Genomic DNA, 18,410 nt, shown 5'->3' on the forward strand with positions numbered 1-18,410 from the left:
GGCGCACAGAAGACAATGCTCCGGGGCTTCTCAAACTGAGATGACGGGCCACCTTTTCCCCTCCGATTTTCAGCGTATCGCGGTTATGTTTTTATACATTACGCTAAACTTTCAACGTATCGCGGTTATATTTTTATACATTATGGTAACGCGAATTACTAAGAAACAAAGTAAAACCCAAAGGTCTGCAAAGTTCGACTGCAGTTGTTTATGGTGTCCTTCACCAGAACGTCAAGCTACTCGGTCAATTGCTGCCAGTTTCTATGGGTTTAATGACTTCTGATTTCTGTGCTTACCTTGCTGCAGCCACCAACAGTCAAGAGCAGGGCCCTGCGAGGTACCACACACACCTTGACCTGCTCAGTGAGCCCTGGAGAGGGAGAGAGGGAGAGGGAGAGGGAGAGGGGCAGAGAGAAGGGGAGGGAGAGGGGGAGAGTGGGAGAGAGGGAGAAGGAGAAGGAGGACACAGAGAGTTTGTGTGTGTGTCGAGGGTGAGAGTGTTGGTATGTGTTCATGAGTGTGTGTGCATGTTTGAAGGTGTGTGAGGGGGGTGGGGCACAGGACAAGGAGGGAAGGGATTTAGGCAGACATGATGAGAAGCCTCTAGGGGGCTCAGAGGTGACTACCGTGCACAGGCTGTATTTAATTGGTGCCTGAGGGGCGAGAGCTCAGGCACCTAAGACCAGCACCCAAACAAAGGGGTGGGGGGACCGGGAAAGGCCTTTCCACAGAACAGACGAGATGGCCAGTTCGAAGTGGGCATGCCTGTTGGGGCTGCTATAACCCCGCTTTGAGCACAGCACCTGGGCCACAGTTGCATGCAGTGTGGACCCGCTGTGTGTGGGCACAGGCCAGGTATCTGTGCTCCTTAGCCTTTCCAGCCTCCCTGGCCCCATGAAGAGTTCCTGTCAGCCCTGTTTTACTGATGAGACCCTGAGGCTCAAAGTCCTAGCAACTGGCTCAAGCAGCAGGTCTAGAAGCCTGAAAATTCACAACATGTACCACCAGCTCTGGGTTTTGTTCACAGCAGTCGCTAGGAGTGTCTCTTCCTTGGAGATGGTAATGTTGTTGCCGACTCTTGTCAGAGAGGGGTCAGCTGAAAGAGAACTCTCATGTGCCCACTTTCCAGAAGCACTGGCTTCCAAGAAGGGGCCTGGCCAGTTTGGACTGAGGAACCTGTGATCAGAAATACGTAACATAAGTATTTATAGTATTTAATAACATGTATCATAAAATAAATCGTTTCAGGTAAGTGTTTTATAACTAGCCAGGGTTATGCAGGCATCTCCTTCTTTGCAAGAATCGGCAGGGGGAAGGGGCACAGAGGTGTTTTCCTTTCTATTCAAAAGAAGTTAAAAAGTGTTTTGTGAAATTGTTCACTTGGGGCCAAGAAATAAGTGTCGCTGTGGTGGAAGTCTTCCCTCTGGTCAAGTCGACAGGCAGTGCCTTGAGAAGAGGGTTTCTGGGACTCCAGGAGCACTCAGCCTACTGCACACCCACCCCTGGTAGGGGCCAGAAAGGAGCAGCCAGCGTGCAGCCCCCTCCCCTCGCTGGGCTCCGCACTGGTGGGGAGATGTACACGGGGGTCTTGGCAGAGCCTGGGCACCGTGTCCGATTTATGTAAGGTTGCAGATTCTTCGGTGAAGATGATGATATATTTTGAGCCACAGTCCTTAGCTTTTGCTTGAATAGCCCGTGCCTTTCTCAGGACAGTGACCTGGAGCGGGCGAAGGCTGTGCTCGGCTGCCTGGAACCCTCTGCACTGGGCTGTGCTCCCTTAGACCTCTGGGGGGGGTGGGGGGGCTGGCGCAAGATCCAGATAAAGGATGTTTGAAACCTTCTTAGGAACTTTACTTTCACTGCAGGTCAACATCAGGCGAGCCAATAAATCCTGGCCACTGGGGGGAAGATACAGACTCTCTGCTGGGTGGGTGGGGGCGGGGGAGAGGGAGATATGTCAGATGATGCTGGCTGCTACAGAGCACAATACCAGGAGTGGCCTCTCTAGATGGGTGGCTGCCCCCCCCCCCCCCCCAGCCTCCTGCTTCCCTGGCATGGCGTTGGGACATCTGGTACTCCTCACTGAAGAAGAGATAGATAGAGCTGGTAGACATTTTTAAGATTTTAATCTGTTGAGTAATCCATCCTCTGGAACCACGGTTCATCTTGATCGAGAAGCAATCCAGTTTGATTTTCTTACTCAGGAAACAGGAGTTTGTAACATCTGAACGAGGAAAAGTTTTGTGCTGATAGGTTCTTTTGGCCACTGTAGCCCCTCTATGCCACTTATCTATATTTGACTTTCCAAAGCAGTAATTTCGGGCTCGTTTTCTGTGGTTCTATAGCACTAGGCATGAACATCTGTGATGTTAAGTAAGTGGTCACAGACAAGGAGTCATTCGTGGTGGTATGGTGGAAAGCGCCCAGAGGGCTTGGGCTCATGTCCTGAGATTCAACAGCTCTGAATAAACTACTTTGTGTCTGTTCCCTCTTTTGTAAAATGAGGAGCTTGAAGCATCTTCTGGATTCACTTCTGATTTAGTCTCTGAGTTTGATTGAGTGCCCTATTCCAGGAGCTTTTTCCTCAGTGTGATCTGCAGAAAAGCAATAGCTTGTTAAATATTCTCTATGTGTCATAGGGCCAGGATATTTTTCTGGAATCAAGTTGATATAATTAGATTGAGAATCAAGAAGTCAGAATCAATGTGCCAGCATTGCCTGGAATTGGCCGGGGGCTCGGAATCTCTTACCGAAGGGGGAGGGTGCAGGGATGAGATAGGCCTCTGAGACCTACGCCAAGTCCCAAACAGTTCAGTTTCACGCACAACACTTCGGTGAAATACAATCCCGCTGATTCTCTTCCTTAGTCTTATATGATCATGCCGCATTGCATCATTTCTAACACGTGGTAGTTCATTCTCAGACTCCAGCAGCAGGATTTTAAAGTTCTTCCCACTGCTTGATGGGTTAGAACAGTTACAGTAAATGTGGAGCCCAGAGGACAGGCACAGGTTGTGAGGCAAAGCAGGCTGTGTCCATAACCCCAGAGTAGATGGAGCCTTCAAGAAAAGTTCAGGACTGGACCTATGAAGGAGCCACAATGATCTTGTGGCTCTGTCCTCCTTTTCTGTGCCTTGCCTGCTTTAGACATTCTCCATCAATCTGCATTCGCCTATTTAATATAGGCTTCCTAGGACAAATCTGCTTTTCTAGGAAGAGATTTGATAAATTAATTCACGTGAAGTTATACATACATTTTGTCACTCTTACCTTATGCATATAAAGGCACAAAAGCTGTCTAACTTCGTTTCCAAGTTAATGATGTCATGAGTTTTTGAGAATTTTCTTTTCTTCAGGGCCCAGTACTGGGCTACAGAAATGAGTAAAACTTCTGCAGCATGTTGTTTTTCTGTGCTCTGTTGGTATTATTAACCCTGTAGGATGTTATCTCTGACACGTTCATAGCATCACCACGACCCACAGGAGGTATGTCTCCCGTTTTTAAGCTCCAGAGAAGTCTTGGAGGGAATGCTCAGTAGATCTGATTTTCAGAGATCTTATCAAGTTGTGTGCTAAATGAGCCAAGCCCCTTATCTTCCTTCAGAAGGAGCTTAAAACTAAGGCTGCATTAGGAAGGAATGAGAGAATATATTTCCTCATGGCTTCAAGTTCAAACACTTGAACTTCTGAGAAGAGACTTGACATGTTCACCCTTTTCCCTCTGCCTGGAGGAGTCAAGACTGAAGGTGAACGTATGAAATCAGTTCTTTCTAGGTAGGTCTCTTTGAAAATAAAAATTGTTTGCACATGTGTTTTCTATTGTAGGAACACAAGCTTTCTTCTCTGTTCTTTCAGCATGGTACAGTTTAGAATTTTCCTGTGAAAGACATAGAGAAACAGTTTCCTACTTTTCCTGTGCCAGCTTCAAGATTCTAGACTTTTACTAGTACTGTCATTAATAGTTACCAATCTTCCTTTCCCCACCTTTTTATTTTTTAATTACAGATTTAGAGGCTTCATCTATCCATCCACCCATCTATCCATCCATCCATCCATCCATCCATCCATCCACTAATCTACCCAGCCACTCATTGGTGCTGGATCTTTTGTCAGTTCTAGAAATCCCAATATAAACAAGTCTATTACCCTCCTGTGCTCTTTAGTCATGTTCTAGATGAGGAGGGCTAAATGGCATGATCTGGTTAAAGGGTGCTCAAGGACCAGGAGACATTGTGAGCATTAAAAATGGAGTTGGTGACTATCTTTAGGGAGGTTTTGTTGACACCTTGTCATGTGGATGCTGATAAAGTGATTCTGATAACTTATTAGCTGTGATAAATGCCTAACTGTATACCTGGGATATTGCCTTTTTCACACACACTTGAACAGTTGATGCACGGACACTCTTATGAAGCTTCCTGGTGAAAAGTGTGCAAATGAAATGATAAATGTTAGCAGAACTTTTGATTCAAGGCAAAATGGTTCGGTGGACGCTTTTGTGGTTTCAATGTTAGTGATATGATACTATTTCATCATTTTTAAGGGTGCGGTACAGAAAGAATTCATCTTCTAAATGGCAGAATACTGTTACTACAAATAGGTGTTGGGTGAAATGGGACTTCTCGCCTCCCTTGTGCCCCAAATAGGCAGTATTTTTTGAGGGAGAAAGATTCTCTATTCCAGAAATGTGGTATCATCACAGCCTTACTCTAGGTGCTGAAAAATACCCTGTGGCTACTATTTCAACCCCTGGGAAGGAGGTGTTATTTCTTTTATAAAACAGAATGATTTCCAGAGCTAATTCTTTCCTTCTGTCAAACAAAGCAATAGCAAATGGTCATCCAACTCTTTCTTTGTGACCCAATATAACCAGCTCACCCTCTTCCTGACTCCCATTTCCTGCATCGTTACAGAGAAGGTCTGTGGATTTCGGTACAACTTCCTTTAGAAAGCATGGCCAAAGGTTCTTGCTGTCTCCCCAGGAGGAGAGGAAGAGGGTGGAGCTGACCCAACAGTTTTAGGTGTAAATAGGAATCTCATTGACGAAAATGGCACTGCTTTCTGCACAGGATATCTGCAGGAATATTAACAATTTGGTGTTACTTGCTGTTGACCTTGATAGATATTTTACAACCTGGGGTTGTAACAGTCTCAGGAATTTCCCTGAATCGTTTTCCTCCTTATCATTAGAAACAGCACCAGTGGTACTGAACTGCCTTTGGTCATGATCCTGCCCCATGGAGACTGACCCCTACATCTGGCTGTAACTGCTCGCACTTTGGCTGCTGTGGGAAGGGCTCCTTGCCTGGTGAACACCCAGAGGACGGTCACCATCTGCCTACCCCCTCCTCCATTCTGCACATCTATGAAAAGTGACCATCCTTTCTTAGTTTTTGTTCCCCGGATTCTGGATTTAAGGCAGGGACTTCATACATAGGGAGAATAAGGGGGCAGTAAATGGGTAAAAACCTGGGAAAGCAGACGAAGAGTGAGAGGCAGTGTGTTGGCCGCTTACTCTGGATGCCACGAAAGGTTATAGCATCTGGACAATGTCTGAAAGGCCCAGAACAATGGTTACTGGTCAATAAAATGCTCTTAGAGTGACCTAACCTTAAAAATCACTTGGCATACTCCGTCTGAAGAACCAGTGTTGTGACCAGCATTGACCTTCGGCTCTAACTTTTACATGTACTTTCCCACTCTCTGATTTCTTTTCAACATCCGTTTATTCATCTACTTCTCTGTGGGTCAAATGCTCATGGGATGTCTGCTCTGTGCCCTGCAGTGCACTGTGTCCACAGAGGCAAAGGTGCAGGCAGTGAGGAAGGCGGGGTGGACAGGTGGTTTTCATGTCGTAGGATGGAACAGTCACAGGAACACTCGTGTGAAGAAGTTTTGGACTCTTGCAGGCCTGCTGGATGCATGACATTGGAACGGCATTTACATAGTTGAGAGTCAGGACTCCCAAAGGCGTGATGGCAATGTCATGTTCAATCTCACAGCAGCTTGAGTTCTGTACTTCAGAAGGTCAGGTCAGTGCCCACTCAGTGGGATTTTAGGCATTTCAGTACAAGCCTCTGGAGTTGTGTCCTCCTCCAACCAGAGTAGATAACTGAAATTTTGCCATTAGGCATTCATTCATTAGGTATCATAGTTTTGGTTCACTCCTTGGTTAAAATACAATTTAATTTATGGAGGAGCCATTTTATTTTATTTTATTTATTTATTTATTTATTTTTTCAATATATGAAATTTATTGTCAAATTGGTTTCCATACAACACCCAGTGCTCATCCCAAAAGGTGCCCTCCTCAATACCCATCACCCACCCTCCCCTCCCTCCCACCCCCCATCAACCCTCAGTTTGTTTGGAGGAGCCATTTTAACTTGACAGTTCATGTGGATATCACATCGCTGTTCAAGAAAGAAGTTTGGATGAGAAGTAGGTGGAGAGCGGAGGGAACAGATTTACGCTGACTTGACTTTATGCCTTCAAATAGAAACTTGAAGTCCTTCACAGCGACCTCTAGGACAGCACTGCTCGGTAGCTCTGATGACCATAGGGGACAGGCCTGGGTCATTTACATGCACAATCTATTCTCACATTGCCTATTACCCTTCAGAAGGGCTGAACCTATGGAGCCTGGAGGACGAATCCTTGCCTCTTACATTTATAGGCGCAGTCAGGGGTGCATGGTGATGGTGGTGAGGAAGGCAAAGGTCAGCACTAAAGGGATGGTGTAAGGGCGATGTGAGACATGCTACCTCAGGGGTAAGAATGAGCCCCCAGAACTCTTCTCACCTGTCACCTTTGTCAGCGGATAAATTGGAGATCCTGAGAAGGTTAATGGGTCACTTGCCAAATTCAGGTAGAGACCATACTTGAGACTCCTGACTTCTAGTCCATTAGCCCACAGTGACTGAGCATGCTATCCTGTCCTGGTGGGAGCTCCTTTCACCTGGTACCCAAGGTACTGGGGTACCTTGCCAAAAGGTACCAGCATTCCACCCTACCCTGTCAAGAGCAGGGAAAGGCCGTCTGTGGCGGGCTGGAAGGTACTCACGCAGCATTTGTGATGGCTCAGCCTCTCTGTCCTGGCCAACCGCAGAAACAGCCAGGGAATGAACTTGAGGGGGGAAGGATGAAGACTTTTCGAAGGTGGAGAATTTGCTGCAATGTGAACTTAGATCAAGGCCTGAGCTCTACATGGTGGTGTTGGGAGGGTCTGATTTGTGGAGGTGGCCAGGCCAGGTCAGCCGGCAGGCAGGACTGTGAGCGCTTCGAGGGAGCAGATTTTGTCTGATTCTGCCAGACACCTGGGGCCTGTGTTCAGAGTGGGGCTGTCCAGCCAGGGGACAGATGCTTACGGAATAAATGCGATGTGTTACGTGTTCAGCTTAGTCTCTGTTGTGCTGTGGGGTGGGGTGGCGTGGAGCAAGACAAAGCAGCCTCACCTCACGCCCTTTCATGGCTCTGTGCCGTGGCGCGATTTGTACGAACTGCCGCGTGTTTCCCGTCTCCCCGTGGAGGACTCACAGGCTTCTTTCTGGCCTTGTGCTCGTGGAAACTATGCTGCTATGAACAACTCTGCCCTGGGTATGTGTGTTGGCACACGTGTGTGATTCTTTCCGCACGGTCCTTATTTTCTGAATGAGAATTAGGACCTGGGGTCCGAAGGGCCTGGCTGAAACCTTCTGCATTCTACGAGCCGTGTGGTGACGTGTGGCTGGTGGAGCCCTGGGCTGGAGCGCACCCCGCGGCACCACTCCGTGTCCAGAGCCACGTAGCGAGTCAGGCTTCAGCGGGTGAACCTCAGCCACTTCCCCGGCGGGCCCAGAGTGAGGCGGGGGGCCCCGTGCCGCCGGCGGCCGCAGGACGGCGAGGCCTCGCCTGGCCCGCTGGGGGAGGTGGCCTGGGGGACGAGCAGTGCAGATCTGCAATATCAGCAAGTCTGTGTCGATCTGCTGAGACCGAAGCCAAGTCTCAAAACAAACATTTCCTGCGTGAACAATGTGTTTGTTATATTTTCCTCATTTGTTTATGATGGCTGTGTCAGCCACACTGATTTACATAAACACTGCCAATCTTGGGATGTTACGCTCTCAACAAAAGTAGCTGAGTGCAAACAGCATGCCTCAGTTTCAACTCATATTGTCTAAACATAGCAGATGTTGATAAAATGAGCCAACGAGAAGATACAACCGAGGAGACCGTTTCAAGGGGGGGCTTTTGATTAAAATGCATTCCAGATTGACAAAATGTTACAATATTAATGGAATGGACCATTTAAACGTCCTGTTTGGCTCCTACAGAGCCACAGGCCAGCTTTGCTCGAACTTCTGCAGCTTCCAGACGTAAACGCACGGGATGACTGCATATGCATCTGTGATTGAGCCCGGTCTACGGCTCTGGCTCCCCGGTTAGTTATTTAGCTGTTTGTTTCTCTACGTGCTGTACTGCCGCTGTGTTGCAGCCTCAGTCTGCGCATGCTGGAGGTCCCTAATGTGCCAGAGATGCTCTTAGCCTTTCCGGTGAGCCATGGCAGACCATGCTGGACCCAGAGTTTCCAGGGCCCAGTGCCGGGACACGGTCTTGCCCCCGGGGGGCCAAATGACTGACTCGGAACCTCTCAGTAATGTGGTTCTGGGAAGCAGGTGTTACAACCCAAGGGAGTATGATTATAAGTAAGGAGACGATTCTAGGTGAGGATCTGATAAATGCCTCACACTTTATATTGGCTACCAGGGAATGGCATTCGAAGGCTATCGGCAAAATCCTGCTGTTGAATAATTTAAAATCAGACTGGAGTGAGCGGTGGGGTTCAAGCCTCTCGTAGTCAGGGATGACATCATCGACCTTGAATGTCCACAGCGAGCCTCTGCTTGTTATGGTTCTCAGAGAGAAATAAAATGGAATACTGCATCTTTGCCTTTTAACGAGCACTTGGACTCGAAGAAAGAGTCCTTGGAATTGGCTGTGCATGTCACGGGGCCCACGGTGACGGGGCTGGTGCCCCTTGGTGGGTGGGAGGCCCACCCAGCACAGTTCCTTCCTAGGCCCCCGTGTCCCTGGGATGCTTTGGTGGGGGAGCTCGCTGTAATTGGAGCGGGGCTGGCGTGTGGTGCGGGCACAGTACGTGGGGCTCAGCAGCCTTCAGCGAGCGTGGGCAGGTGTGGAGGACGACCTCTGGCCCTGGCATTGCTACATCCGTGGGCAGACATGGCTTCCCACTGGAAGGGGGCTCCCACTTCGGGAATGTACGTCCAGGTTTGAAGTGGGGCTTTTAGCATTCATTGCATGGGGTTGCTTTTAACAATTTAACTCTGTAAAGCTTCTAAGATGGAGCTTGTTACATAATAAATACCCTGTAATGGGTAGCTATTATTGTTGCTGCGATTGTTTTTGCTTTGAGCTCATCAGCCCGATTCTCACCAAAGGTCATTTACATCAGGTTTTGTCACGGTGTGGATCAGCACATCAGGGTGCTGGAATCAGCCCGCACATACGGCTGAAGTCCTTCCAGCTAACAGTTGGAGCAGGGCTCAGTCTAGGGGCAGAGACTGTCCCTTAGACATGGAAACTTTGACATAAGGAGAAGGGAAAGGAAATAGAATTAATGACTTCTTTGACTAATGACTCATTAAGAAGGAGGCACAGTTCACCACAGTATTTCTTTGTAGTGGCATAATCTTGTTGCTTCCATAGAATTTGGCGTTTTATACAATGGCAATATTCAGGTTTCTTTTGTAGATGGAGAAATAAAAGACCAAAGAAACTAAGTGGCTTTTCCAAGGTCACCCAGACTTTGGAGGCATCTCCAAACGCGGGCTAATGTTTCACTCTTGTCTATAGTGTCTTTTTCTATAAGACTTTATATGGTCTCTAAATCAAGGAGTCTGTTCTACTGCGAGAGGAAAGAATATGTCATTTATTGCCCAAGTAAATAATTTGCTCAATAGCCTTGCAGAATGTTCATGAAGGATGAACACTTTCCAGCTGCAGGAAATGGTAAATAAGAAACAGTAAAAATGACAAAAATTCTGTTTCTGTATTCCCGTCAGGCTTTGAGTACCAATGAATTGTCCTTATTTTTTTTAAATTAAGACTTTTCATTTTGAATTAATTCATGGTAGGTTCACATGCTGTTGTAAAAAAATAATACAAAAAATCCTATGTAACTATTACCCCGTTTCCCCGCATGGTAACATCTTACAAAATTGTTGCAACTAAGATATTGACATAGATGCAAAGTACAGTGTTTCCATCACCACAAATATCCTTCCATTTTCCCTTTTGAGGCACCTGGGTGGCTCAGTTGATTAGGCGTCCGACTTCGGCTCAGGTCATGATCTTGCGGTTTGTGGGTTTGAGCCCTACATTGGGCTCTCTGCTCTCAGCTCAGAGCCCGGTTCAGATCCTCTGTCCCCCCCCTCTCTGTTCCTCCCCTGCTCTCTCTCTCTCTCTCTCTCTCTCTTTCAAAGGTAAACCTTTTTTTTTTTTAAAGAAAGAATTATAGCCGTACCTACCAACTTTTCCTCTGTACCCACCTGAAAGGGAGCAAACACTAATCAGCTCTTCATTTCTATAATTTTGCTACTTCAAGAATGTTATATAAATGGGATTATATGGTGTATAATTTTTTTTTTTCACTCAAGAGTAACTCTCAGCTTGTGTGTATCAATAGCTCATTGCTTTTTATTACTGAGTAGCGTTACGCGGTGTGAACATACCGTTGTTTGTGAATCATTCACCCAATGAAGGCTATCTGGGGTAGTTCCCATTTTGGGCTATTATAAATAAGGTTGCACATTTATGGACAGGTTTCTTTTTGTGTGAATGTAAATCCTCATTGTTCTAGAATAACTGTCCAGGAGAGCAATCGCTGAGTTGCATAGCAGGTTCATATTTATTTATTTTATTGTCAAGCTGTTTTCCAGAGTGACTATCCATCTTATATTCTCACCAGCAATGTGTGAGTGATCCAGTTTCTTGGCATCCTTGCCAGCATTTAGTGTTATTATGGTTTTTGATTTTCTTTTAATTTAGCCATCTTAAGTGTGTAATAATATCTCATTTTAATTTGCATTCCCGTACTGGCTAATGATGCTGGACATTTTTCTCGTGTGCTTATCTGTCATCTGTACATCTTCTTCAGTGAATAGTCTCTTCATGACTTTTGCCCATGTTCCTATGGATTTTTTTCTTTTTTACTGCTAAATTTTGAGAGTTCTTTAATACTCTCTTTCTATTTCTTAAATATCCTTTGTCAGATAGGTGGCCTGCAAATATTTCCTCCCAGTCTGTAGCTTGTCTTTTCATCCTTTATCAGTGCCTTTCACAGAGGAAAAGCTTTTAATTTTGTTGAAGTTCAACTTACCATTTTTTCTTTTTTTGATTGTGCTTTTCCTGTCAAGTGTAACAACTCTTGGCTGAATATTAGATCATGAAAACTTTCTCTTATGTTTTTCCTAAATGTTTTGTTTTTAAGTCCGTGACATTTTTTTATTAATTTTTAATGTTTATTTATTTATTTATTTATTTATTTGAAAGAGAGAGAGGCAGAATGTGAGTGAGCGAGGGGCAGAGACAGAGACACAGAATCCGAAGCAGGCTCCAGGCTCTGAGCTGTCAGCCCAGAGCCCCACGCGGGGCTCGAACTCATGGACCGTGAGATCGTGATCTGAGCTGAAGCTGGAAGCTCAACCGACTGAGCCACCCGGGCGCTCCAAGTCCAAGATGTATTTTGAGCTAAGTTTTATAGAAGATGTGACACTTAGGTTTAGGATAATTTTTTTGGCCCATGGACATCCAATTGTTCTGGCTCCATTTGTTGATTAGCTATTTTTAGGTCATTCATTTGCTTTTGCAACTTTGTCAGATGTCCGTTGCACATACTGGTTGGGTCTGCTTCTGGGTTGTCTATTCGGTCTCGTAGATCTGTGTGTTTATCCCTCCACCAGCACCAGACTGCCTTGATTGCTGTACTTACAGAAGGCTTGAAATTGGACTACCTCCACTTCCTTCTTCTCTTTCAAAATTGTAGCTGTCTTTTGCCTTTTCGTATACATTTAAGTGATCTTGTTTATATCTGCAAACAGTCTTGCAGGGATTACGATAGGAAGCATGTTAATCCTGTATATCAATTTTGGTATTGTTCAAATTACCTTTGCTTTCTTTTATCAGCATTTTATAATTTCTGCCATGCAAGTCCTGCACGTATTTTTCTTGCATTTACACTTAAGCATTTCTCTTTTTTAGACTGAGAAATTTGAAGGTCTGGGTACTTAATGCTAGTATACAGAAAGACTATCCATTTTTCTATTTTGTATCCAGTGACATTGCTGCACTCACTTACTAGTTCTAGAAGTTCACCTTTTTCTTTTCTTCAGACTCTTTGGGGTTTTCTGTGTAGACCACTGTGTCATCTGCAAAAAGTTTTTTCTTTTTTTGCTTTTTTGCTTTTTCTTCTCTGATCTGTGTGCCTTTTATTTCCTTTTCTTGCCTGGTTGCACTGGCTAGAACTTTAGCACTATGTTGAATAGGACTGTTAGGGTGCATGTCTTTGCATTGTCCTTAGTCTTAGGAAGAAAGCACTCGGTCATTCACTACTCGGTACAATATTAACTGCAAGGTTCTTCTGATGTTTCTGAATTAACTAAAGGAAGTTTCTCTGTATTCCTATTTTTCTGAGCTTTTAAAAAATCATGAACACGTACTTGAATTGAATTTTATCAGCTGCTTTTTTTGTTTTTGTTTTTTAATTTTTTTTAATATTCGAGAGGTAGAGCGTGAGCGGGGAGGGGCAGAGAGAGAGAGGGAGACACAGAATTCGAAGCAGACTCCAGGCTCTGAGCTGACAGCAGAGAGCCTGACACAGGGCTCGAACTCACAAGACGGTGAGATCATGAGCTGAGCTAAAGTCGGACGCCCAACCGACTGAGCCACCCAGGCACCCCTTGTTTTTGTTTTTGCATTAATTGATACAATCAGGGGATTTTTCTTGGTTAGTCTGTTAATATGGTGGATTGCAATGATTGATTTCATACACTGAAGCAGTTTTGGATCCTTGAGGTAAGGCCCATGTGGCCATTGTAGATAATTCTTTTTCCATATTACAGAATTCTACTTGATAATATTTTGTTAAGGATTTTCACACCTATATTCATGAAAGATATTAGTTTGTAGTCTCCCAGGCCCTCCCCCTTTTTGAACTGTGTTTGTCTAATTTTGAATTCAGAAGTATTCCCTTCTCTTCGATTTTTTGGAATGATTCTTTAGAATTGGTAGTCATTCTTATGTCTATGTTTGGTAGAATTCTTCAGTGACACCATCTTGACCTGCAGATTTTTTTTTTTCCTGAGAGCTGTTAATTATGAATTCAATTTTTAAAATACTTCTAGGACTATTCAAATTATCTATTTCACATTGAGTGCATTGTCTTAGTTTTGTATTTTCTGAGGAATCCTTCCATTTCACCTAATTTGCCAAATTTATGTGTGCACAACTACTGACAGTATTCCCTTCTTATCCCTTGATGTCTGCAGGGTAAATGTCCTTCCTGAAACTGATGTTTTGTGTTTTCTCTTTTTAAAATGAGTTTGCTAGAGGTTTGCCAGCTTTATTGATCTTTTCAAAATACCAACTCTTTTTCACTGATATTCCCCATTATTTTTGTTTTCAGTTTTAGTGATTTCTGCTCTATTATTTCCTTCTTTCTATTGCTTTTAGTTTCTGTTGTTCTTTTTCTAGGTTCTTGAGGTGAGAGATTAAATTACTGATTTCAAACTTTTCTTTTTTCTAAGGTATGCATTTTGTGGTATAAGTTTCCCTTCTGCACTGCTTTAGCTCAGTCCCACAAATTTTGATATGTTATAGTTTCAATTTCACTGGATTCAATGTACATTTTAATGCCCTCCCTCCCTCCCCCTCTGTCTCTCCCCTTCCTTCCTTCCCCCTTCCTTCCTCCCTCCCTCCCTCCCTCCCTCCCTCCCTCCCTTCCTTTCTTTCTCTTCAGTTTTTATAGGTGTTTCAGAGGGTTTTTAGTTTCCCAATGTTGGATATTTTGTTGTTGTTGATTTCTGGTTTGTTAACATTGTGGTCAAAGAATGTTTGATTTTGATTCTTTAAATTTTGTAGAGTTTTAATTTAATTTAATTTTTTAATGCCACAGGATGTGGTCTATTTTGGTGTGTTTTCTTTGGGTTCTTGAAAAAAAAATTTGTATTCTGCTGTTGTTGGGAGGAGTATTCTGCAAATGTTGATCAGAATCTGTTTACTAATAGTGTTGTTGATTTAGTACACATTCTGGCTGATTTTCTGTCTCATTTTAACAATTGCTGAGAGAAAGGTGTTGAAGTCTCCTACTATAACTATGGATTAGTTTATTTCCCCTTCCAATGCTGTCAGTTTTTGCTTCACATATTTTGTGGTGTTGTTTGGTGCACACATATTTAGAGTTTCTATGTTTACTTGGTGGATGACCCTTTACCATTATATAATATCCCTTTTTGTCTCTGGTAATTTTCTTTATTCTGAAGCCCACTTTATTAGATATTAATATATTCTTTCTTACAATCTTTTGACCGTTGTTTCAATGGTGTGTCTTTTCTATACTTTTACTTTCAACTTGCCTAAATCACTATATTTGAAGTGAATTTCTTGGAGATAGCACAGAGTTGATTTGTATTGTATTATATTATATTTATATATTATTAAAATATTATACATTTATATTTAATGTACCTTAATATGTTAGGGGTTAAGGTTGTCATTATATTTTTTTGGTTTCTGTTTGTTCTTTCTGGTTTTTACTTCTCTATTTTCTTTTTCCTTCCTTCCTGTGGTTGAGCAATTTTTTTAGAATTCAATTTTAATGTCTAGAGAGTTTGGAGGGTATCTCCTTATATAGCACCTTCAGTGTTTTGCTCTAGGTATTACACTATATATCTTATCACAATGTACTGGTGCTGTCATTTCACCAGTTGGAAAGACTTGTAGAAACTTTACTTCCAACCCCTTTACCTTCCCATTTTTATAATACAATTATCTTAAACATTTCATCAGACTGTTGTAATTTTTGCCTCAACTCTGCACTGTATTATAATATAGTACAATGTAATGTAATATAATATAATGTAATATAATACTCAAGAAGAAAAGTTTATTTTTTTACTTACATTTGTTCTGACTGTGTTCTTTCTTCCTTTCTGATGTCTCAAGATTCCTTCTTTTTTGGGGGTGCCTCTGTGGCTTAGTCAGTTAAGTGTCCAAATCTTGGTTTCAGCTCAGGTCATGGTCTCACTGTTTGTGTGGGATCAAGCTCACCATCAGGCTTTGCACTGACAGCATAGAGCCTGTTTGGGATTCTCTATCTCCCTCTCTTTCTGTCCCTCTCCTTGTTTGTGTGCTCACTTTCTCTCTCTCTCTCTCTCTCAAAAAAAAATTCACTTCTTTTTTTAAGTCATTTCCTGTCTGTTTAGAGAAATTTCTTTTGCCATTCCTTTAGGGTAGGTCTACTGGTGACGAATTCTCTCAGTTTTCCTTCTTCTGAGGATCTTTTGATCTCTCTTTCATTCCTCAAGGACATTTTCACTGGATATAGAATTCTAGTCTGGCAGTTACTTTTTTTTTTTTTTTTAAACTCTTTTAAGCAATTTCCTCTGGTTTCCATGGTTTGTGATGAGAAATCTATGGTCATTTGAATTGCGTTCCCCATATAAGTGAGGTGTTAGTTTTCCTCTGGATTCTTTCAAAAATTGCTTGGCTTTGCTTTCGTTTTCATAAGTTTAGTTATGATGTGGCTTGGTGTTGATTTCTTTGCATTTATCTTGTTTGGAGTTCACTTAGCCTTTTGAATCTGTAGGCTATATCTTTTGCTAAACTTAGGAAGTTTCCAACCATTTGTTCCTTGGGTACCTCTCAGGCTCACACATACTCTCCTCTCCTTCTGAGAGTCCAGGGACACAAATGTTAGATTTTTTGTTATAGCCCACAAGTCTCTTGAGGTTCTATTTGTTATTATCTTTTTAGTCTATTTTTTTTCTGCTACTCAGATTGGGTAAATTCTATTGGTCTGTCCTCCAATTCACTGTTTCTTCCCTCTTCCCTTTTCATTCTGCTCTTGAACCCATTCATTGAGTTTTATTTTTTTTTTTTAATTTCAGTTATATATATTTTCAGTTCTCAATTTTCCATTTGGTTCTTCTTTCTTCTATTTCTTGCTGAGATGTTTATGTTTTTGCTGAGATCATTTTTTCCCATTGTTTCAAGTATGTTTTTCTGGCTGCTTTAAAATCTTTATCAGATAATTCTAGCACTGTGTCATGTCATTGTTGACAACTTTTGCCTGTTTATATTCAGTTTGAGATCCTTCTCGTTCTTGGAATGATGAGTGACTTTACATTGATACCTGAACTTAGAGTACTATGTAATGAGACCTTTGGTTTTAGTCGGCTTCTTCTGACTCTGCTCCAGTGGGAAGCAGGAAGGTGCTGCCAGTTGGGGATGAAGTCCGGGTTCCCCAGTCAGTCTCCCTCTACATGCAGGGGAATCTTTTCATTGCTCAGGGTGGAGGTGTTGGGAGTTCTGATTCCCAGTAGGCCTCTGTGGATCTGTCCTGGCTGTGAGGAGTAGAACTACTCCCCTCGCGGCTGCACTGACATCATGGCAGGGGGTGGCCCCATTACTGTTGGGTGATGGTGAAAGTGTTGAGTCTCCCCTAGGCCTCCTCTGACGCCAGAGAGAGGGGTGCTGCATTTCTGCTAGGTGATCTCCACTAATACCAACTTATGGGAGTGGGCTGGCGTCACAGGGTACTTCCTTACTGCCCCGAGAGGGTAGGATTCTAGGCTCCTGACTTGGCCTTTGCTAGTGTGGGAGAAGGACCATAGATTTTCCTGTAGTGTTTGGCTGGAGGACAGTGGTTATTTTTTAAAAGTTTTTTTGTCTTGCTCGGCTACCCCTTTCCTGGATCTTTGCCTAGAGAGAGTAAGCTTCAGTTATGACTTTTCTTGTCTGTGCACATTGGCATTTCCAGGTTGCTGGCTTCTTTAGCTCCAAGTCTGTGACATATGAGGCACAAAACAAAACAAAACAAAAAACAAAAGCCAAAAGCCAGGGAACTCAATTACATGTCATTCTTCAGGTTCTGAGGTCTGTAGCTGGTCTGGCTTCCTCTCTCCAACATTTCAGGGATTTATTTTATTATTATTTTTTAATGTTTATTTATTTATTTTGAGAGAGAGAGATAGAGAGGGCAGGGGAGGGGCAGAGAGAGAGAGAGAGAGAGAGAGGCAGAATCCCAAGCGGGCTCTGCATTGTCAGCATAGAGCCTGATGTGGGGCTGGAACCCATGAACTGTGAGATCATGACCTGAGCCAACACCAAGAGTTGGACACTTAACCGACTGAGCCACCTGAGCACCCTTTTTCAGTGCTTTATGTATAAAATGTCCGGTGTTTTTAGTGATACTTAGTAGGAGGAGTAGAGCACACCTACTCTCAGAAGTCCTGTCATTAACTTGTAAATGTCTTTGCCAAATAGCATAAACAGCGAGTGGAAAGCTGAAAGTCTGGGACTTTGTATGCAAATGCATCATCATGATCCAATAATATTCAACTTCAGAGAGGACTTTGAATTTCTAGTTGCTGTTGGTGCTGACATTCTCTTGGTGTAGGTGTCAGTTAATTTCCACAAACTTAATTTATGTTTGGTTATTCTGGGACTCTTGCATTGAATTTCCTAAGGAAAGCCAAAGTGGATAAGTGTAAATTTGCTTAGCAGCAATCACTTCAGAGTGAATATAAATGCGGCTGCAGATGATGGCTAAGTTTCTGGGGTGGGGAGCTCAGATCATCAAGGCTCTGGGAGGGGCAGTGTCTGCATTTTGAACACAGAGACTTCATAGTTCACATCACTAAGCAGTGATGGATTTAAGTGACTGTTGCTGGACAAGACACATTAGTAGATTTCCTGTGGCACTTCATAATGAGCAGTTAATTTTAGCTTGCTCAAAGGAGAAAGGAGTCCTTGCTGGCTGACCAGCTCAGTTTTCAGGGAATCACTATAGTGACAAATACTGTTATAAAGTATACAGAGGAAAGCGATTAATAAATGCCCGCTGATGATGAAGCGTTGCCAGATTTCCTGTGAAATGGAGGCCATCTATTGACGTCTCTTGTAATTAGTGCTTAACGTGCTTTTGAACCCAACTTTTCCATTTGTATGTTGTTTCTAACCGGGGGTAGAAATGGAAACTATTTATTTTTGGATCCAAAGCCCAGACACGTTTAGGAGTTCAGAATTCATAAAAGGAAGACTAAGAAGTGATTAAAGTAACTTTAGAAATGCAGATGTTTTAGAAGTCACCCATTTATCTGACCAAGGACAAAACACCCTGCTTCACATCATAA

This window comes from Neofelis nebulosa, chromosome 14 (genome assembly GCF_028018385.1).
Source record: "Neofelis nebulosa isolate mNeoNeb1 chromosome 14, mNeoNeb1.pri, whole genome shotgun sequence".
Lineage (NCBI taxonomy): Eukaryota > Metazoa > Chordata > Mammalia > Carnivora > Felidae > Neofelis > Neofelis nebulosa.